The sequence below is a fragment of the Rutilus rutilus genome (genome assembly GCF_951802725.1).
Source record: "Rutilus rutilus genome assembly, chromosome: 1".
Taxonomy (NCBI): Eukaryota; Metazoa; Chordata; class Actinopteri; order Cypriniformes; family Leuciscidae; genus Rutilus; species Rutilus rutilus.
This window is the reverse complement of record NC_140209.1, coordinates 62,166,497-62,189,754: the sequence shown is the minus strand read 5'-3', so window position 1 is coordinate 62,189,754 and position 23,258 is coordinate 62,166,497.

The window sequence follows — 23,258 nt, the reverse complement described above, 5'->3', positions numbered from 1 at the left end:
TGGTGCGCCCGCCAAACGAAACAAAAAGCTGCTCTGAACGCCTGAAGGCGGCGGAGCGCGAAATATAGCTTCTCAGCGCCCTAACTGGGCAGAGGAGGTGACTATCTGCCTCGCAGCCAGTATTCGGCAGGGCTGAAAGGGAAATGACCTGCGCTCTGAAGGGAGTGCCCAAAATTTTTGGGACGTACCCATGCCTCGGTCTGAGAATAACTTTAGAGTCATTGGGTCCGAACTCGAGGCACGCAGCGTTAGTGGATAACGCGTGAAGGTCTCCCACACGTTTTACTGAAGACAGTGCTATCAGAAAAACGGTTTTGAGCGTGAGGTATTTCATATCCACAGTTTCTAAGGGTTCAAAGGGATGTGCTTTCAGTGCGTCTAAGACCAGTGAAAGATCCCACATAGGAACCGAAGGGGGTCGCGGGGGGTTCATCCTCCTCGCTCCTCTAAGGAAGCGGATGACAAACTCGTTCCTTCCTAACCTCCTGAGACCCGAGAGCTTGCCTGGTGTGCATTTTATAATGGTTCTTGCTATTTGGGATAAGTTGGACCTAATAAGTATAATAACTAAAATTTGTTTTTGTACTGGAAGTAGTTTTTGCAGAAAATGATGTCCTCATGCGAGGACAGTGGGTCTATGTTTTACCATTAAGATGTCCTCATGCAAGGACAGTGGGTCTATAATTTACCATTTTACTAGCAATTATGTTAAGTGTCAGTACAAATGAAGTGATAAACACTTGACAAAATCTTTACTATTATATATTATTATTTACTATTATAAAATTTTATAATAGTACTGGTAATGGCCAGCAGGGAGCAGTAGAAGGCCACTTATTGGCTCACTTTCATTTTGAAATTCTTGATTTTTACCAGTTTTCTGCACTACAGCAAACCAGTTTTTCCATGTTAACTCAATAATTCATGCTTACACACACACACACACACACACACACACACACACACACACATACACACACAGACAAATGTTGTTTTTTCAATGCTATTGTGATCCGTCTAAAAATTCCCAAGTTTAGCTAACCACATGGTAGAATAAATAACGTAATATAGTCCCAATGTCCTCAAACGAGTACTTCACATTTACTGATGTCCTGGAGTGCTACTATTACTAAAATATGTCAAATTTTAATCCCCATATGATGATGGAGACAGTATTGTACATAAATACATTTGTTTCATTCATATAATTTGAATAGATTTTTTACCTGGGTCATTTTTCTTTCGGGAAGTGTTTTGCTGATATTTTGCTGATTTTCCAGCCATTTTCTTCTCACTGACATTGGTGTAATGTTGTTATATCACCACAAGATGGTGTGGGCAGTGTCCCTAAATGTGGCCAACATGTCTAAGATTTACAAATTTGACTATCATTGTGTCAAGAGGCAAAAATGTAATGTCCTCATATGAGGACGCAGGGACTCAGGTGCGCGGCGCGGCCCGGCTCTGAAACAGAGAGCGCTGAAATGGCCGCGACATAAACTTTGAGCGTGGAGGGGGACCTGCCCGCGTCCAGTAGCTCTTGAAGGAAGCACAATACTTGCGAGACCCCACATGTCTGTGGATTGAGCCCTTTGGTAGTGCACCATTTGTTAAACACAGACCATTTAGACGTGTAGAGCCGCCTCGTGGAGGGGGCTCTAGATTGTATGATCGTGTTCATCACCCCTTCTGGTAGATCAGCATGTAATTGTTGAGGCTCCACGCATGCAGAGACCAGTGCTCTGGGTGGGGATGCCAAATCGAGCCGCGGGCTTGAGAGAGAAGGTCTCTCCGCACCGGAATCGGCCAAGGGGCTGAGTCTGCCAATTGTATGAGTTCCGGGAACCAAGCTTGGTTCTCCCAGAACGGGGCTATGAGGAGCACTGTGTGGCGCGCTTTCCTGACTCTCTCGATGACCTGAGGCAGCAGAGAGACTGGTGGAAACGCATATAGCGGGCCGCTGGGCCAAGACTGGGCCAGCGCGTCCTCGCTCTTCGAAAAGAACGCTGGGCAGTGTGCGCTGTCTTTTGACGCAAAGAGGTCGACTTTCGCTCTGCCAAAGCGGCGCCACAGCGACTGGACTGTTTGGGGGTGTAGAGACCACTCCCCAGGGGGAACGTTGTCCCTGGACAGTCTGTCGGGACCCTCGTTCAGATGGCCAGGCACATGCGATGCTCTCAGAGAGCGCAGAGAGTGCTGAGCCCATACGAGGAGGCGTTCCGTCAGGGCGCAGAGTTGCTTTGATCTGACACCGCCCTGGCGGTTCACATAGGCCACTACTGAAGTGTTGTCCGTGCGGACTAGAACATGGTGACCATGGAGGAAAGGGAAGAAGTGCATGAGCGCTTTCTCGACCGCGAGCATCTCTAGACAGTTTATGTGTAGGAGATTCTCCTGGTCTGACCAGTGGCCAAAGACCGGTCTGCCTTCGAAGAGCGCTCCCCAACCTAGGTTGGACGCGTCTGTTGAGACAACTTTCCGGTGTGAAACCACTCCCATATTCACTCCCGTGTGATACCATTCGGCTGCTAGCCAGGGCTGCAGGGCTGAGACACAGACCTGAGTCACTCTGATTAGCGAGCCGCCGGTCGCCCAGGCTCGATGGGATACGCGCGTTCTCAGCCAGCGTTGAAGCGGGCGCATGCGCAGTAAACCCAGCTGAAGCACTGCTGCAGCTGAGGCCATATGCCCCAGAATGCGCTGAAATGCCTTCAGGGGAACCCGGTCGCCTTCTTTGAGGGATGCAGTGAGGCGCTGGATGCGGCGCGCGCGCTGCTCCGACAATCTGGCCGTCATCGCCACCGAGTCCAGATCTATTCCGAGAAAGGAAATCGACTGCCGGGGCGAGAGCGAGCTCTTGGTCCAGTTGACCGCCAGGCCTAGACCCTCCAGGTGGTCGAGTAGCGCTGTTCTGTGAGACACAAGTTCTGTCTCTGACTGCGCTAGAACGAGCCAATCGTCCAAGTAGTTCAGAATTCGCATTCCCTGACTCCTCAGGGGAGCGAGAGCCGTGTCCATGCATTTCGTAAATGTACGGGGTGCTAAAGACAGGCCGAACGGCAGGACTGTGTATTGATAAGCTCGACCGTCGAAGGCGAATCTCAAAAATGGCCTGTGACGGGGAGTTATCTGGATCTGGAAATAAGCGTCTTTCAGATCGAGAGAGATAAACCAGTCTCCTGGGCGAATTTGCGCGAGGATCTGTCTGGTTGTAATCATCCTGAACGGCCGTCTCATGAGAGCCTTGTTCAGATGTCTCAGATCTAAAATAGGTCTTAATGCTCCGTCCTTCTTGGGAACGAGGAAGTAACGGCTGTAAAAGCCTGACTCGCTCAGGGAAGGATGCACCTGTTCTATGGCCCCTTTTCGCAGCAGCTTTGATATCTCTGCTTGAAGCAGATGTGCTGTTTCCAAACTCACTTTCGTTTCCGTCTGCGCTAGAAAGCGCGGAGGGCGACGAGCAAATTGGAGCTAATAACCGTGTCTTATGGTGTTGAGCACCCATTCTGACGCGCCCTGAATAGCCTCCCATGCTTTTGCATGCATGGCTAGGGGTCGAATGGTCTCTGGGTTCAGATCGCCGCGTTGCGCGGGATGGGGAACCTGTATCAGAGAAGACGGGGCGGCGCGCGCGCCGCCGATGCTCGGACACGAGGGCAGAAGAACAGGGCTGGCCGACTGTGCAGAATTTAGTAGCTCGATCTCGGACGATGGAGCGTGAACTGCTGTCAAACAACCCAGGCGCGAGAGCGGCGTGGGGATTATGGTGTCTGAAAGTGGGCGCGCGTGCTCGTGAGCTGGCGCGGGATTTGCACTTATGACACGGCCAGTGTTTGGGGGCTTTATGAGGTTTGCAACCTGTCTGGCAGAGCGAGCAGTGGGCAGGTGTGAGCACAGGGCTGTGGGCACATTCCCTACACTTGATACTCGAGCGGAAAGTTTCCGCTTTAAGAGATAGCGCTCTGGACGCGTTGCCATGGGAACCTGGTCTGTGTGAGGCAGTGAGCACACGGGAGTGGGCACTTTTTCTACACTTAATACCCCTGCGGCTTGAGCCGTGGCGATTTGAGGTAACTGAGTGACAGAGCGAGCAGCGAGTAGTTGTGAGCACGGAAGTGTGGGCACATTTACTACATTTAGTACTCGAGCGGTGTGAGGCCGCTTTATGAGAGAGCGCTCTGGGCGCGTTACCATGGGGATTGTACTTGTGTGAGACAGTGAGCACATGGGTGTGGGCACATTTTCTACACTTAAAGCACTTATACTCTTTTTGAGATTTATCTGGGTCGCCGTGAAAACGGCGTTTGTGTGCAGGCGAGCGAGTGTTAATACTGGCTCGTTGGCTGCGGTGTGTGCTGCTGCAGTAGCCTGAACATAGGGGACTGACAGAGCTGTGCGTTTTGATGGCGGTCCGGCCGTAGCGGGACTCAACCATCTTTTCCTCCTTGCGGATGCTAGGAGGACTTCGCAGGCTCGGGCTTCAACGCGATCTTGGGCCGCGGGCCCCGTGGGGGCGGCGGTCTGTGACGGCTGGTCGAGCGCGACCTGGGGCGATTGCCCTGGCGTCGCTGCGAAGCGCTGGGGGGCCTGGAAGAGCGCTGGTTAGAGCTGCGCACAGGAGGCTGCGTTTGAGGGCGGCCTGTGGCTGAGCTCGAACGGCGGGGCAGGAAAAGGTCCATCGCCTGCGACGCCTTCTGCACTTCAGAGAACCGATCCACAATTCCGCTGACCGCAGGGCCAAAGAGGCCGGTGGGCGAGAGTGGTGCGTTCAGAAACACAGCGCGCTCTGACTCACTCATGTCCGCGAGCGTCAACCATAGATGTCTGTCGATGACGGTGAGCGCGGCCATGGATCTGCCGATGGCTTGAGCAGCGGTCTTGGTAGCGTGCAGCGCGAGATCCGTAGCGCTGCGCAGATCGGTAAAGGCAGACTGATCCGAGCCCTTCTCGTCCAGTTCACGGAGGAGGTCGGCTTGAAGGATCTGAAGGATAGCCATTGAGTGCAGGGCGGAAGCAGCCTGGCCGGAGGCGGCGAAAGCGCGGCCGGCGAGAGCTGAGGTGGTCCTGCAGGCTTTAGACGGCAGGGCAGACTTTGAGCGCCATCTAGCAGACGGCGGGCAAAGGTGCGTTGCCACAGCATCCTCAACGGCGGGGATGCCGTTATAGCCGTTCTCGGCGGCTCCGTCCACCTGGGAGAGAGCCGAGGAGACTGGCGGGCGGAGTCTGGTGGAGAACGGAGCGTTCCAGGACTTAGAGAGCTCGGCGTGGAGCTCAGGCAGGAAGGGTGCTGACCTAGAGGCAGGCGCAGGGCGGCGGCTAGGCAGAAAAAACCCGTCAAGGCGATTGGGCTCCGGCTCCTTAGGTGGGGACCAATCCAGTCCCATTCTCTCGACCGCTAAAGTGAGGAGGCGGAGAAGCTCTGCGTCAACACTAGCGCGGGTTCAGGAAGACTCCAGAGTCGAGGGGGCGGAGCGGTGAGAGCCCGACCACTCCTCGCTGTCGGACGCGAGCAGAGAGCAGCTGTCAGCGGCATCATCTGCATCGTCCCCCAGGGCGACGGCAGTGCGGGCAGTGGCCGGCCGCTGCGCGTCGGTGAAGGGTGGGGGGGAAGGAGAGAGCGAGGCTCGCGGGAGAGGTTCCGGCGAGCGCTCAGCTGTAGCGTCCAGTTCCGGCGGCCTTTGAGAGCGACGTTTCTTCTTTCGTGGCCCGGAAGAAGCGGCCGGAGAAGGTGGAGTTCCTTCAAAGTTAGCGAGTCGAGCCCGTAGGGTCGACATCGGTAACTCCTCACACTGTTCGCAGCCGCCCTCGGAGAGAGCGCGAACAGCGTGGTCAAAACCCAGGCAGAGAGCGCACAGCACGTGGCGGTCTCCGTCGCTGAGCGAGGCTCTGCACGAGCCACAGGATGTGCGAGGCATTTGAAACAACGCCTCGCGCTCTTTTAGATGCAAGTGTGTCGCGGCGGACACACAAACACACAAACACAGAGCAGAAAAGGATATATATGCCGGATGGCGCAGCAGGCAGGGAAGGCTGAAGGTGGCGAGCGGCTTTTTGTTTCGTTTGGCGGGCGCACCAAGGGTCTCGCCGCCTCGAAACACACCCTGTCCAGATGGATAGTCGATGCTATCGCAGCTGCTTACGCATCTAAAAACCTGCAGTGCCCCTTGGGCATTCGGGCACACTCCACCAGAGGCATGGCCTCATCGTGGGCGTGGTCCAGTGGGATTCCCATTCATGACATTTGTGTAGCGGCAGGCTGGGCCTCCCCCTCCACATTTGTTAGGTTTTACAACCTGGAAGTCCCCGCTTTGCAGGCCAAAGTGCTATCAGTCTAAGTCTCGCGTAAGCCAGCCCACTGTCTGTGCGCGGGCTACGCTGCTGATTTAGCTCTACTGGTTGAGCTACACTATATGGAAGTGTTAGTTGGACCGGCTGTGCCGCTCCCTGCCCCATATTATGTGCTTATGTACTGTGGTATCTTGGCCGCCCAGCTCCGCTTCGCGTCCCCTGGGCTCCCCATGGGAATTCATTCAGGATGCTGGGCGCGCGCACGGCGTTGACAAAGGTGTTCCCGCAGCGTAAGCTAGCTTACACAATACGAGAGAACCTCTCGTAAGAGAACGTACTCGGTTACTAACGTAACCTCTGTTCTCTCTAGAGAGGGAACGAGTATTGCGTAACCCGCCGTGCTCTCGCCACGAGCTCATTTTCGCTTCATGCGACAGAAACCAGCGAAGCAGCCTCTGTTCCTTGCTTATATACGCTAAGCCACACCCCTAATGACGGGCTGTGACGCACTAAGCGCGCCAAGCGCGCTCATTGGACGTGACGTCACGCGCAAGGCTCAGCCATAGGCTGCTGCAGTTGCCGCAGAGCAGCCAATGGGCACGCGACTCGCTTGCCCTAGGTCTGCAGGCTGCCGCACTGCGTTGACAAGTTTTAAAAAAATTAGGATAATTTTTGGCTTCAGTATCTCGTGAAAGGAGACTTTCCCACAGCGTAAGCTAGCTTACGCAATACGAGAGAACCTCTCGTAAGAGAACCTGTGTTACTGCAGCATGAGATCAATATAACAATCGGTTTAATGCTTTAAACAAACATGAAATAAAAAAAATAGCCTACTCTGACACACACAGATATCAACAATCAGCGTATGAATCTGACTGAATTTTTCGTGCTCATGTTTGTTAAAGTCTTCTAACTTATTGTTATAATATTGCTGGATCTCATACTGCAGTGACACAGGGTTTGTGTTGTTAAAAAATATATATTAATGTGACAGCATAATTGTTAGATTTAATTACCTCAGTGAATCAGTCTATTTCATGATGATTATAAAACCATCAACAGGTGATCTCGTTTCACTTAAGCTTTCTTTGTTGCTGCAAATGTGTTGCATTAATATAGCATATATAGTAATATGTATAATGTATGGCTATTAATACATATAAAATATTTATAAATTAAGACAAAATTAGCATTACATGTAATATTCAAACAGTTTTATCCTTTATTGTGTACATATATTGCACATACATGTTCCCATATAAATGTGAATTTATGTTCGCACACACACACACACACACACACACACACACACACACACACATTTATGAAATGAGTTAGGCTACAATGGATTTCTAGTTCCCAGCATGCTTTGCTTCTGACAGTTAAAGGAGAGCAAATGTTCAAATTAAGAGTTATTTAATGTGTTTTGCTCAATATTAATATAGGGGGAGATCTGTTAGTGTTTAATGTTCTATTATTGTTCTATTTTGGAATTTAAAAGGTTTTCTGGTCCTATGTCTGAGTTTTTGGGGTCACCGTTGAGCTGAAGAAGAGACCCTGTGGGTCATTTGACGATTGGCTAAATTGCATTTAACCGTTATATGGCGCTCGGGTCTGAATATAGGATTTGTTTTCATATTTTATCAAAAGAGAATTGATACAATGTATTATTTTTACATACTCAGAATCATTGGTCTTGGCTCATTTTCTGTGAAGAACATATATCAGAACACATTTTAATGACATTTTAATGACACATTTTAATGATTTTAATGACCACACCCTGTACCCCCCCTGTACGTCAATTTGTGCTGTTGTTAAAGCGCGACTCCAAGTCGAACTTCTGTGTGGTTCCAGCAAATTAATGATGTAAATGACAAGTAAAACGAGATCTCTCAAAAAGTGATTTTATAAAGTGTGCTGTTTGGTCTTGTATGTCCAAGCATATCCAAATCTCATCCTTGATATTATTTTCTCATCTCTTCTATTTTTTCCGGCACTTCTCATCTCTCCCACTTTCCTTTGAATTTTGTAAAACCACCTTTCTTCTCCATATCCCATTGTTTTTGCCACCTTATTACCTTCAACATTTCCTTAATAATACTCTTGATTTAATTCTTACTAATACTAACACTTAAATTAATATCATTGTTTTTAATGGCTTCTTTTGCTGCCATATCTGCCATTTCATTTCCTTTGATACCAACATGTGCAGGTACCCATAAAAATATCACTGTAAGTCCCATCATTTGAATTCTGTATAATGTTTGCTGTATTTCTATTAAAATGTCTGGTCTACTTTCCGAATGACTGTTTTGTAAGCTAGCCAATGATGAACTTGAGTCTGAACAAACAACTGATTTCAAATGTCTTATCTCCTCTTTCCACTGTATTGCTAATAATAGTGCAATCATTTCCCCTGTATAAACATATAACTCATCACTGATTCTTTTCCTTATTGAAACCTGAAACTCTGGAACAATAAAAGCAACTCCTATCTTATTATCTATACTCTTTAATGCATCTGTGTAAATCTGAACATAGCTGTGGTACTCATTAATACATGTCTGTGCATTACATGAATAACATTCCTTTTCCTTGTTTTTCTTTTCTAATAATTTAAAATATACTGTTGCATCTGAAAGTTATCAAAGCTTTATTACTGGTAACGGATACTGTTGGACTAACTTTTAACTGATTCATTTTAAGTTCTATTGCTTTCTATTACTGTCCATCCGAAACTTTTCATTTTCCTCCTCTTTTTCCCAACTAGGCTTTAAAGTGTCTAATGTTGGATGCTCTTGACTATGACCTTGTAAATTAGCCCAATAACTCAGTGATAACTGTACATTTCTCATTTCTAATGACATTTCCCCCATTTGTACCTGTAGTGCTGATCAATAGCTCTATAAATATCCCCTTTTAAACCAGCGCATGAATGCGCAATTATCTCAGATAACTCAATCGATACTAATCATAACCAGCAGGTGAGTTCGAAGACCCTAATTAGCCAGATCATGATTAGCCTGATGATATCATCTTGGATGTGTCATTTGATATTGGATGTTTTTAGCAACATACGAAGAACAGACCCCAGATTGACTTTATTTCTGTCAGACATCTAGCCTACACATGTTCTTATAGAGAAATAACTGAGGTTTAGATGTTGATGTTTTATTGAAAATGTTTGGTCACCGTTATGGACGGTGATTAGTGTTTCCTTTAGTTGGGCAGTTCAATCCGTGTATCATTCATTCAGTCGTTTTTTTATTTAATATTGAAAGTAGAAAAATAAGAAAAAAGGGGTCTGTTCTTCGTACGTTGCTTAAAACATCCGATATCAAATGAGACATCCAAGATAATATCATCGTGCTAATCATGATCCGGTTAATTAGGTTCTTCGATCACACCTGCCGGATATGATTAGTATCGCTGGATTGAGTTATCTGCGATAATAGGCTCTATGCACGATCGCTTCCGCGCTTTGTCTCAGCCCGCCCAGTTACATCCGGTGCTGCGTCAGAAGCCGTTTTTGCATTAGGTGGAGATAATGGCAAATTACACTCGCTGTTTACAAGAACTTCCAGCGGTTAACGTGAATGATGTTAACAATATTGTGAGGCAGTTAACTGTCACACATATGAGTAAGAAAGAGAAGTTCTTTAAATTATAAATTTCGAGCAACATCGACAACTTTGAGGGTGAGTATTCTCTCATATCGCGCGAAATCCGACTAGCGAATCAGTTTCTAAAATCGTTGTCTCCGTTTCTGAGAAAATTAATTTTATTAAAGTGAATTGTCCTATAGAATGCGCTATGCAGAAGTAAAGACGCCGGCTGAGATCCTACCGGAAATACGTCAGCAGCGTTCGTGCATAGAGCCTATTGCGCGTTCATGCGCTGGTTTAAAAGGGGATAGGCCTATGTATCAATAGTAGAAACATTGACCAGCAACACTGCTATTGGCTGATCATCATAGCCAAAGACCGCGCACAGTTTTTCACTGCAGCAGAGCAAGAGTTATTGCTTGAAGGTTATGCTGAATTTGAAAACTTAATTAAAACGCCAGGGAACATCTCAAAGTCTGCAAAAGCCAGGAGAGAGGGCTGGCAAAAAGTAGCAGACAAATTAAATGCATAAGTGCTCACCATGTTATGGTTCTATCCCTTATTACAGTATATATTCTTGTATTGTAATAATTTCATAATTGCTTTATGCCAGAGCCACCTCAGGACCCACTAGAACATGGGAACAAGTAAAAGTGAAGTACAAGAATATTATTCAAAATGGAAATATTTTTTATTTCTACTATTTAGTCTCTTTTACAAAAGAAAAAAACACTGTTTAATGATGTGTTTGTTTATAACAGCAACCAAGAAAAAGGCGGAGCAGAAAAAAAACAGGTGGTGGTCCTGCACCCCCACATTATACCCCGGCAGAAGAGCTGGCCCTTGGGTTAAATGTGAACCGGCCCATTGTGGAGGGCATCATGGGGGCAGCTCTTCCTTAGACCAAAAGCCAGGGACCATTAATAGCAAAAATGAGTTTTAAATGATCTTGCTACACTGTAATATAATTTGTTGCTGCATTTAATTAAGTATGCCTATAATCCAAATGTCTGGCACAGTCATTTCAACTGATAAATATTGAGTAGTGATCAATTGCTTTGACTTGTGAAGGTGAAAACTGCTGAACTTAATGTAAAATATTTTGCCATATTTTGTAAAATATTTTGAGTTATTGATCACATTTTTATCCTAGTGTAGTTCATTGTAATGCCATTGTGTTCTCCTCTTTGTCGTGTTATTGGGCATAGATTCAAGCGACACATTGTAGAGCAACTGAACAGCATTTATTAATGAGTCATTTTCCAAACTCACATTCATTCACATGACCCCGAGCACCTAGTAGTTTCGGTACTTCCTGTTAGGACGCTTCATAATAAAACCCCCTTTCATAATAAAACCCACACACTCTTTTGACCTGAAAAAAGCAAGAATGAAGGGGAGAAATAGAACTTGACATCTTAAAGCAGAAAAAACTGGCTCTAGAGATAGAGTTTCTTCAAAAGGAACTTCAGAGTAAGTGCTAATACACTATATCACACAGTACACGTCCTTCGGAAGAGACGTTAAACCGAGGTCCTGACTCTCTGTGGTCATTAAAAATCCCAGGATGTCTTTCGAAAGAGTAGGGGTGTAACCCCGGCATCCTGGCCAAATCTGCCCCTTGGCCTCTGTCCATCATGGCCTCCTAATCATCCCCATATACTGATTGGCTTCATCACTCTGTCTCCTCTCCACCAGTAAGCTGGTGTGTGGTGAGCGTTCTGGCGCAATATGGCTGCCGTCGCATCATCCAAGTGGATGCTGCACATTGGTGGTGGTTGAGGAGATTCCCCCCTTCCATGTAAAGCGCTTTGAGTGCCGAGAAAAGCGCTATATAAATGTAATGAATTATTATTACTATTGCTGACCTTGCATAACAATATCTCTTATTGCAGGCAAAAGATGACCATCACTGGCTTTTCTTGACAAATAATAATTGAAATAAAACTCAAGGAACTAAGCATGTTGTCTTGTCTTTTATTATTCATTTAATGAAGGTTTTTGTTTGTAAAAAAAAAGGTGTTCCACAATTCTGTCCCGTGCAGCTCTGCCACTAGGTTGGTCCAAGTGCACTGGCTGGAGGTCATCATCAGGCTGCACCTCCACCACAGGGGTCCTCTCCTTTCTGATGCTGGCAATATTGTGGAGTATGGCACATGCAACAATAATGTCACCGGCCCTATCAGGTGCAACCCTCAGACTTTTCAGTCACTGAAATCTTCCCTTTAGTTGCCCAAAGGTCATTTCAATCCGTGCCCTGGTCCTGGCTAGAGCGGCATTGAAACGGGTTTGTGGTCCAGGGTTTGGGTCAGGGAATGGCGTCATGAAACACTGCCTGCAGGCATAGCCCGTCACCAAGCAGGATCACGTCGAAAGCACCTAATGGAAAAATGCACAGTTAGGCTCAGAATAAATGCTCAGAATAAATTTATGTAATACAGTGATATTACATTTTTCCTTACCACGTTCAAATAAATGTGACTATCTGAAAAATCCTGGAGTCATGGATCAATACGTGTTGCCTGAACCACATTTGTGTGGCTACACAGCAAAAACTCCGGTGTTAAATTAACACTCCTGGGAGTGTATATGAGTCCACACTCAAGAGTGTAAAGTGTTAAAATATGAGTGTTAAATTAACACTCAAGAGTGTTAAAGTTAATGAGCTAATTAAGTGATTAATTTAGTAATGATTGATCATTATTGAAGACACCTGATGTTAACAAGCAGAATCACTGAAGGAGAAAATCACAAATTGTAAGCCACCGTTATGGTGATGGGTGTTTGCTTTAGTCGGGCTCTTGACCCTTATACATTTACTTTAGATTTTGTTTGGCTGTTGTATCTTATAACTGCCCGATGAACAAAGAGAAAAAGTGATCTGATGGTGTTGGTTATATTATGACAATCATCATTTGAACTTGATCACTGAACTCATTAAGATCCTTATTTCTGACTTAGATTTATGTTGTTGATTACAGCATAACTGTGAATCTGCATAAATATCCAGAATTTTAGATATAATACAAAGGATTTCTTAAAAGTTGTTTTGAAAAAAATAAATAAAAATCTTTCTTTTAGGCACACACAGACGTCAAGATTCAGTCTATGCATCTCAACAATGGTGACGAGCAGAATATTCAATTAGGAAAAGTAAATTACACAGACAATTCAGATCATAATTTATTCATACCGCAATGCATGATGGGAGCCATTAATGAGTTGTGATTGGTGGCAGCCACTGCAACATGCTTTATTATTGTCACCATTGTTGAGATTCACAGGCTGATTATTGATGTCTGTGTTTCTAAATAAATTCATTTGAAAGTCTTTTGATCAGAACAATGGTTATGAAATATTTTTGGATTATATGAAAAATACTGAAAATCATGTGCTGTAGAATCACAGAGCTGCTGTAACTAACAAGTTAAGCAATCTCAATAAGTTTTGTTTTACAGATCACAACATGATTATGTCAAAACATAACCAACACCATCAGATCACATTGTCTCTTTGTTCATCTGACTGTTATAAATCAATAACAGCAGACAAGCAAAATTTAAAGTAAACATATAAGGGTCAAGAGCCCAACTAAAGCAAACACCGATCACCATAATGGTAACTTACAATTAGTGATTTCCTCCTTCAGTGATTCTGCTTGTTAACATCAGGTGTCTTCAATAATGCTCAATCATCACTAAATTAATCACTTAATTATCTCATTAACTTTAACACTCTTGAGTGTTAATTTAACACTCATATTTTAACACTTTACACTTTTGAGTGTGGACTCATATACACTCCCAGGAGTGTTAATTTAACACTGGAGTTTTTGCTGTGTATAATGTTTAAGATTTCTTTGAATGAAAATGAAAAGAGGCAGTGTGGTGTTTTATAACATATTTTGTTTTATTGTTGCCTAAAATATACATACAGAGATAACCGGAGTAGCAGAGCGAGCTGAGTGACGCTGAGAATCGCACTGTACTGGACTGTAGGCTACCATACCGTATCGCTCAGTGGAAACAATTATAAATATTTTATATGTATTAATATAGCCATACATGGTCAATGCATACATTGCAGTATATTGAAAAATATTTGCACTAGTTTCCCCATTTATGGAAATGTATTATGTAATATATTGCATTGTATTTTGCAGTATATATTTTTGTTCAGTAAGGGACTTGCAAAGAATCTCAGGGCAATGCACACAGTGTGTGCTGTTGTTAATGCCCGACTCCGAGTCGAACATTTGTGTGGTTCCAGCAAATTAATGATGTAAATGACATCCTCACGAGAAAAACGATATCTTTCAAAGTACACTATCGCGCTGCGTTAAAGGACTTCCAGTATCACCTCCGCTTATAAAGCCGCAATCTATTCTTGTTTATATGAAATAAACCTCCCGAGCAGGTTTAAGCTTATAGACATGTTGCTGTGACAGCAAGTCCAGGATGAGCGTGGAAGAACCAAACACTCCAAGATCGTGCCAAATCGGAACAGAATTCAAAATATTCCAAATAGTCAGAGTTGGTTCTGCAAATGTACAAAATGTCCAGTTCTCTGTATAATTATGGCCTCTTACATACTCTGAAAGTTACCTCCGTTTTTGGAACTGAAGGTTTAGGTTATCCGATTACTTACTCTTAAAAATACCAAGGCACGTCACATAAACTGTTCTCTGGAAATCTGCTTTTCTGAGCAGTTTGGACGTGATTCCACAGAAGCCAAAAAGAGATCACGTTTCAGTCTTGCACACCTGAACACACTAATCAATATCTTCAGGACAGCAAAATCCCCAGTGTTAAAACAACAGTGCTCAGAGCACATATAAAGTAACACTAAAGCAAGTGTTAAAGTTAATGAGATCATTAAGTAATTAATTAAGTGATGATTGAGCATTATTGAACATATCTGATGATAACAAGCAGAATCACTGAAGGAAAGAGAAACACAAGAACTACAACTGACTTCAGCCACAGCCTTAGATGAAATCAACTGAAGATAAAAGAAGACATTAAATCTCACAAGATCTCAGAAGAGGAGGATTAAACTATTCCAACTTGAAAATGAAAACAACAGCTCCATCCATGTGAAGAGGGGCTTACACAGTAAAACACTCATGAAACACAGCTCCCCCTATAGCTGGGAGAAACATATTACATCTTTTCTACATAAATATTGAAAAATTATCTAGTGGGTGGTGGCTCTGACATTAAAAATGAACAAAGTAATTATGAAATGATTAAAATACAAAAAGATATAGTGTAATAAGTGTAAAATGCATAAGTGAAGAGTGCACCTTTGCTTGAGATAAAAAAGTAACTCGAATTGGCCTTGAAGGATGGAAACATTACCTAAATTTGCTTAAACTCAGCAAGATTGGACACCCCTAAATAATTAGCCTTACATTAATATTATAAAAACATCTGCTTTTAAATTTGTTATTCTGTTGACTATAAGTAACTTTCCAAGTACACGTCAACTTAGTCTAACTCTAACCCTACAAATCCACCAATACTCTACTAATGAATGTTATGTAGGTGCCACATTACTTATAGTCAACAGAATGTTCAAAAGAGACCATCAAAATAAAGTGAAACCAAAATGGCAAAAGACAAAAACAAAAAAATCCTGCTCTGCCACTGGTTGAGAGTGAGAATGTGTTGCTCACTCACAGTGTATAAATATGACCAAATCCCTGACATCTGTTCAAGAGTGAATCCTCATCCTACAGCAGAAGTATCTCAGGCACTTGGTGTTTTATTTCACTTTTGAACATGCTCCTGCACTGGCTAATATGTTTTCTTGTCTCATTGGGTAAGTTAATATTGTTTAATGATGATTACACTTTCCAAAATCCTTACATTTAACAGTATAAAAAAAACATACCATTGCATTTTCCGTATTTTACCGTAAAAAATACGGTAGCACTTTATATTGTTTTACGACATTTAATTTAAATTTACGGTAAAAAGAACTGGCAGCTGGTTTCAAGCTCTTTACCGTAAAATATACGGTAGTAATATTTATGTTTTACAGCATTGAACTAAAGTTTATGTAAAAAAAAAACTGGCAGCTGGTTTCAAGCTCTTTACTGTAAAATATATGGTAGTAATAGTTTAGGTTTTACAACGCTGAGCTAAAGTTTACTGTAAAAAAATACCATAAACCTTACCGTAGTTTACCGTAAAAAATACGGTAGAAATATTTAAGGTTTAGCTGCATTGAAATAAAGTTTACAGTAACAAAAATGGCATCTGGTTGCAAGTACTTAAACGTATGGTGGGAATGTTTTAGGTTTTATGGCATTGAACTTAATTTATGGTAAAAAAAAAAAAAAAAATCAACTGCCAACTGTGGTTGCCAGCAGTTTAGCACTGATTTCATAAAGCGCCTTATCTTTCATTGTATGAGGGATGTATTATATATTTCATGATTATGAGTATAATAGCTCTGCGACCCAACACTATGCGAGCAAGCAGTGACAATTAGATAATCCGAAGAACCTTAATAACACACAGTGTACAAAAAAATTATTTTAATCTTTAGAATGATTTAGACCAACACAGACATGAAGAATCAGCGTATGAATCTCAACAACGGTGACAATTAATAAAATAATCAAATAAAACTCTGAACATCATAACACAAGCTACTACAAAGTCGCAACAAAGAACAACAGCAAAACATAAAAGCAGATAATAATAAAATTAAATATTACGGCAATTCATCATAATTTCATTCATGCTGCAATGCATGATGGGAGATATTGATGAGATTTGATTGATGGCTTCAATCATGCATTGCACTTTATCATCACCATTGTTGAGATTCACTTGAGGATTCTTGATGTCTGTGTGTGTCTGAAAGATGGAGTTGATCAAACCTTTATTGTGCATAATGATTTGAAAATTTTATTCTGTAGATCGCATGCTGTAGAGTCCATAATATGAAATGAATGAGCCAATCAAATAATAAGACTGTTAGACCTTACCAGGTTTTTTACAGTAAAATACTGGCAACACTGTTGCCAGTAATTTACTGTTTATAATACAGTTCTTTACTGTAATCTACAGTATGTTACTGTAAAAATGCACTAAATTAAAACTCAAGTTAACTAATTACACTTTCAGAAACCGACTGTCTTAAATTGACCAACTGTCATTTAAATGTATTAACTACAATTTATAATGCACAACTAATGTGAGCAAAGTATTACTGTGAACTTCTTTCATTCGAGACCACTAAAAAACTATTGAACATAGAAAGATTTCCTCTGGACCAGCAACTATACAGTCACCGCCTGTTAAACAACATGCAGCAAATCATCAATGTTTGTAGATCTTCTCCTGGACTGAAGCACAGGCTCTACTCTTCAGCACAATGGTGACCCAAAAAACAACATTTTACAGTAAACTACTGGCAACAGTGTTGCCAGTATAATCCTGTTTTATAACTTACAGTTTATTACTGTTAAAATACATTTTGTGGGTGTGTCTTTTTATCTTACACTGTTAACCCTTTCAATCCCACAGGGAAATCCACAATACAAAGAGTAAAAGTAACATTGACAGTGTTGCAGTGAGATAGTTAAGGGAATATGTTAATGATTGATAAGCATTAGTGATTAACACCTGCTGTTAACAAGCAGAATCACTGAAGGAAAGAGGAACACACGAACAGAAAATAGAGAAACACAAGAACTACAACTTGACTTTCAGCCATTACACATTATTACACTTATTATTAACAGTATGACTTTATTTCTGTCGTACATCTACAGAAGTTGTTATTGAGATATTTAATTGAAAATGTTTGATTTGAAGTTACCATGATGGAGATCAGTGTTTGCTTTAGTTTGGATGCTGACCCTTGACTTTATAACATTAATTTTTCACTGGTTGCTTGAACTGCGATTTTTAAAATCACACCAGTGCACACACGGCAATAATGATTATGATGAAAACAGTCATCATATAGCCTAGCCATTCACTAAATGTCTTTCAATGTTTAATCCTGTATCAAAAGTGTTATATTTCCTCCACTGTGAGACCACAGTAATGAGTTATGATGATGATTATTTTTAATAATGCACAACCTAAAAAAGAAAGAGAACTACAATGTCTTGTAGAAACACAGAGATATCAAAAATCTGCATATGTCTCTCATCAATGGTGGCAATAATTTATTTTTATTCATTTATTCATGCAGCAGTGCATGCTGGGAGTTTTATACTATCCTGAAACTCAGCATGCATTGCGACATGAAAGTTTTTATTGTCACCATTGTTGAGATTCATGAGCTGATTGTTGATGTCTGTGTGTGTCTAAGACAAGCAGGACTTCAAAATGTTTTAAAGCACTATATTATTTCAGTGTTCTTCAGAATAACTAATTACAGAAACTTTGTATTACACATTAACAAATATGATTAATATGAAGTAGAAATAAGTCCACAGCTTTTACACTGGTTAGGATCAGAGAATCAGACATGTCCAGGATGATTCTTTAATCATCACAACAGTCAAAACACCTGATCATCTTTCTCTTCACTTTTTCTTGCCATAACAAATGTGTTTTATAAACTCACAGTTAAAGCAGTCAGAGAAAAGCTTATATAATAGTCAATGGTTCAAGAGCCCAACTAAAACAAATCCTGATATCAATCGTGGTGATAATAACTCTATTATTTTCATAAAACATCAACAACTAAATATCTGTTAATTATCAGCAATAACTTTAGTACAAAAGAAAAAATGTTAAACTGGTTTGTAAACTGGTTTCACACTCAGTGTTGCTGGAAGTCAGTTGTAGTTCTTGTGTTTCTCTTTTTTTCTGTTCTTGTTTCTCTGTCCTTCAGTGATTCTGCTTATCAGAGTTCATCAGTGTCTCAATTCACTCACTTCTTTTCATTCACTCTGTCAAGGGGACTATATAGTGAAGTAATGTAGGGAATAGTGAATGAGGGTATAGGGTGTGATTGGGAAAACAGCCTCTGAGTGTCGATTTTGAGCACTGTAATTTACAGTATATTCCTGTAGGCTGTTTTTGTTTTCTACAGTATATTACTGTTTTAATGGAAATTGGTATAATATTGTCAGAATTTGGCCTTTTTTTTACAGCAAAGGTTAACAGTGCAGGCTACTACATGATGTTTATGTCATAATCAATACATAGTCAATATCACCAAACAAATTTTCTTGCCATAACCAATGTGTCCTGTTAACAAAGATTCAGCAGCTAGAGATAAACTAGTGATAGAAAGTCAAAGGTCACGAACCCAACAAGGAAACACTGATCAGCATCATGGTAACTTCAAAAGAAACAATAAATCATCAACATCTAAATCTCTGTTATTCTCAATAAGAACTTCTGTAGACGTCTGACAGAAATAAAGTCAGTCTGGTTAGTAATAAGTGAAGCTGGTAATTAGGGGTGTAAGAAAAAATCGATACACATGAGTATCGCGATATTTTATTTTGCAATACTGTATCGATTTTCACAAACGCAATATCGATTATTTTTTTTAATTTTTTTTTTTACGTCCAAAAATATTCATGGTAAGACGGTGGTTCACGTTTATGTTGTTTAAAAGGCTCGCCAAACGGTGCGTGTCCACTGGCACGGAGCGAGCGGAGCAAGCGTTTTCAATTCATTCCATGGAAGTCGAGCTTCACGCTCAGCAGTGCATTTTGGGATTGACAGCGGACCGGAGAAAGCGTTGAGAGCGACTGAGAGCGTCAAAAGGTTGGGCAGTTCTCGACTTTATGCAAATATCAAGCGAAAAACGCGGTCGGCAGTTTATGATGGATTTAGTGCGTAAATCATTTTGTTTACAAATTAGACGCTTTGCAGTTGTTTATATATGTTAAAGATTTTATTTTGGATGTGTTTATTGTTATTATATTGGCTGGGTTTATAAAATTGAAAGGATCTTTGCTTGGTGCATTTGGAAACAAAGCTTGTCTATTTCTAAATGTAATCGCGTGCATGATGATTATACTGTCCGTGTGTTGAAAAAAACAAACACACTCGTAACAGACACACACACACACCCCAAAGCGGAGACGTTACAGCGTTGCCAGCGGCACCGAGCGTAGTTTTGCCGCTGTAGTGGACGCGCACCGTGAAGCTGCGTTCACACCAAACGCGAATAGAGTGTATGGCGCGAGTGATTTCAATGTTAAGTTAATGCAAAGACGCGTTTACGCGCGTCTGGAGGTCCTGTGGCGCGAATGAGGCGTTTAGCGCGGCAGACGTTAATTTGCCTCATTCGCGCGTCCAGTTCTTTTAAAATCTTTTATCACATAACAACTTGATTTCAATAGGCCTATATGACACATTCATTTTGTTCACTTTCATTCATTTTCGTCCAGTTCACGTTGTTGTTTTGTATTGTGACAGGGGCTATGTATTTTCTTTTATTATGGCCTACTTGAGAAATATAAAAATTTGCTCACTAAGAACCTGTGAACCACAATACCAAACTGGCAGTCTGATTTTCTGTGAACTGAATTGTTAACCTAAAGTAAACTTCTTTGACTTTTATGCACATCATGTCTTTTTTTTAAATATTATTTTTTCTAAAATTATAGTCCTACTTTAAAAAAATCCCAATATATCGCCTTATGCACAGTATCGAAATATATTGCAATATATTGAATCGTGACCCATGTATCGTGATACGTATCGTATCGCCAGATTCTTGCCAATACACAGCCCTACTGGTAATGCTGTTTGTGTAGTTGTTTAATCAGATCACAAAGGTGTTTGCGCACAAAGGTTCCTCACAAAACTGATTTTAGACAGACTTCGGAGGCAGTGTAACGGTTTAATGATGTACAGCAAAATAGAGCGAGCTTTGGTGAAAACTAAGTGAATATTTAATGACTACAATAGACATTTCTCGCTAGAAATGACATCATAGGTGGAAAACATTGATCAAAAACGTACATTTACCAGAGGTGTAAAGTCCAGATTCAGAAAGTAAAAGTCCTCCTCAGTATTTTGTTCCAATCACCTGGATTTTCTAATTCAGCAGGAGACAGAACTAATTAGTCAAATCAGCTGACTGAGTTTATGGGTGGAATAAACATATGGCAGAACTTTTACTCTTTGGCCCCTGGATTACCCACCTCTGTCTGTAGATCAGCGTAATTTCTGGAAAAATCATTCACCGCTTTATTACGAGTTTAAAAGAGCGCGAGCCGCTTTGAATTTGCGCGTACAATGAATAACATCGTGTCACGAGCTGACTAGTAAAAAAGCTACAAAAGTAAAAAACAAGACGTTTGTATTCAAAGTTAAAAAGCCAACACACTACAACATTTTTAAATGATCCTTGAAATAAAGGATCTCATATCTATGGGTCTATCTTCTAAATTCTGCTGATGATTAGATTGTACCCTGACATCATAGCCTACTTACGCCAATAATATCAGTTTCCTGTCTGAATTAGCAAATCCATAGCTTGGAAATTTAGACCTAAATCTAAAAGATTAATGGTCTGGTGTTGACTAATGAAAATCGGCCAGCTTGAGGGGCGGCACCATGCATGCATTTGAAAATCTCACTGCACGCAATTGGATAACACTCTTGCTGTATCCGGGTAGCAAATCCAGGTGATTGGAACAAAATATTGAGGAGGACTTTTACTTTCTGAACCTGGACTTTACACCTCCCAGCCAGCAATGACATGTGGGGCCCAGATGAGGGCTTCATGGGCGTCAAATGTGGGACCCATTATGGGCTTGCACCCGGGATCCACATTGGGGCAAGCCGTGGAAGCCCAGACGTACTAAAAGTGGGACATGTCAGACCCATTTGGGCCCCACATGTCATTGCTGGCTGGGTGGTGACTAGCGTGACTTGAAATGTATTGAGTTACAATTACACTGTAAAAAATAAAATCGTAAAAAAACGGTCAATGACTGTCAGCTGCGGCTGTCAAACAAAAAACGTAAAAATAAAGTAAAATATCCTAATTTAAATAAGTGCAAAATACTTTTACAGAAATCTTAATAAATCTTTTTTAACAGAAACACACAGTTAAAACACAATTATTTCACATTTATTTTCTGATTTATTTTTTACTGAAAAACATACAGTTTATTATATGCATGATTTGTTGTGACTATACGTCACTGCATCAGCAACTACACAGTCACTGTCAGTTAATTAAAGCAACATGTAGCATATCATCAGTGTTTCTCTGCTCATCCTGGACTGAAGCTCAGGCTCTACTCTTCAACACAATGGTGACACACAACACACACCATACAGAAACACTTTAAACCCCAACAGAACATTACACACTAACAGATCTCTCAGGATCTCAGCATCTTCACCTATTACAATCCAGACTTTATTTCTTTCATACTAACATTCTTATTGAGAATTAATAGAGGTTTAGAAGTTGAAGTTTTATTGAAAAGAATAAAGTTTGATGTCACCATGCTAGAGATCATTGTTTGCTTTAGTTGGGCTCTTGACCTTTTAGTGTTTAACTTTAATGTTTCTCTGGCTGCATTAACTATGTGTCTTTGATGCATAGTTGCTATTGCAGGAATCCAAGAGAAACTCAGATTAGATGATGTTGGTCACTTTATAGTGATATTAGGCATCATGTAGCCTCCTGCTTTATTAATACCACCTGAAGTGAAATATCTGATTAAGTAATTAAATATTAATTGTTCATTTTGCATTATAAAACTGCTATAGAAGATCCTGCAGTGCTTTGATACTCAGATTTTATAAAGTCATTATACAGAAGATGTTTTGACAGGATCATATAAACTCACTCAGACATCAAGAATCAGCGTATGAATCACAACAATGGTGACAATGAAAAAAAAAAAGTCACAAAAAGGCTTTGTTGGTTGTCACCATTGTTGAGATTAATATGTTGATTCTTGATGTATCTATACTACTAAAAAAAATGAACAAGCTCAAAACTTTTTCTGTACAATATATATATATATATATATATTTTTTTTTAGATTTCAGATTGTTATAATACTGATGCAATGTCAAGGGTTGTGTGAAAAATTATGTCATTATTGTAGACTTTGTATAAAATTAAACTCTATCTACATATTATGTAATTTAAGCGATTATATTCTTAGATTTGACTGACACATCAGGAAATCTGATCCTCATATGATGATTATAACACCATCAATGAATGACCAAGATCATCTGGTGGTTTCTCCTACATTTATTGCTAAAACAAATGTGTATTAAATACACAGTTAAAGCAGCCAGAGAAACGTTAAAGTTAAAAACTAAAAGTTCAAGAGGCCAACTAAAGCAAACACTGATCTCCATCATGGTGACATCAAACTTTATTATTTTCAAT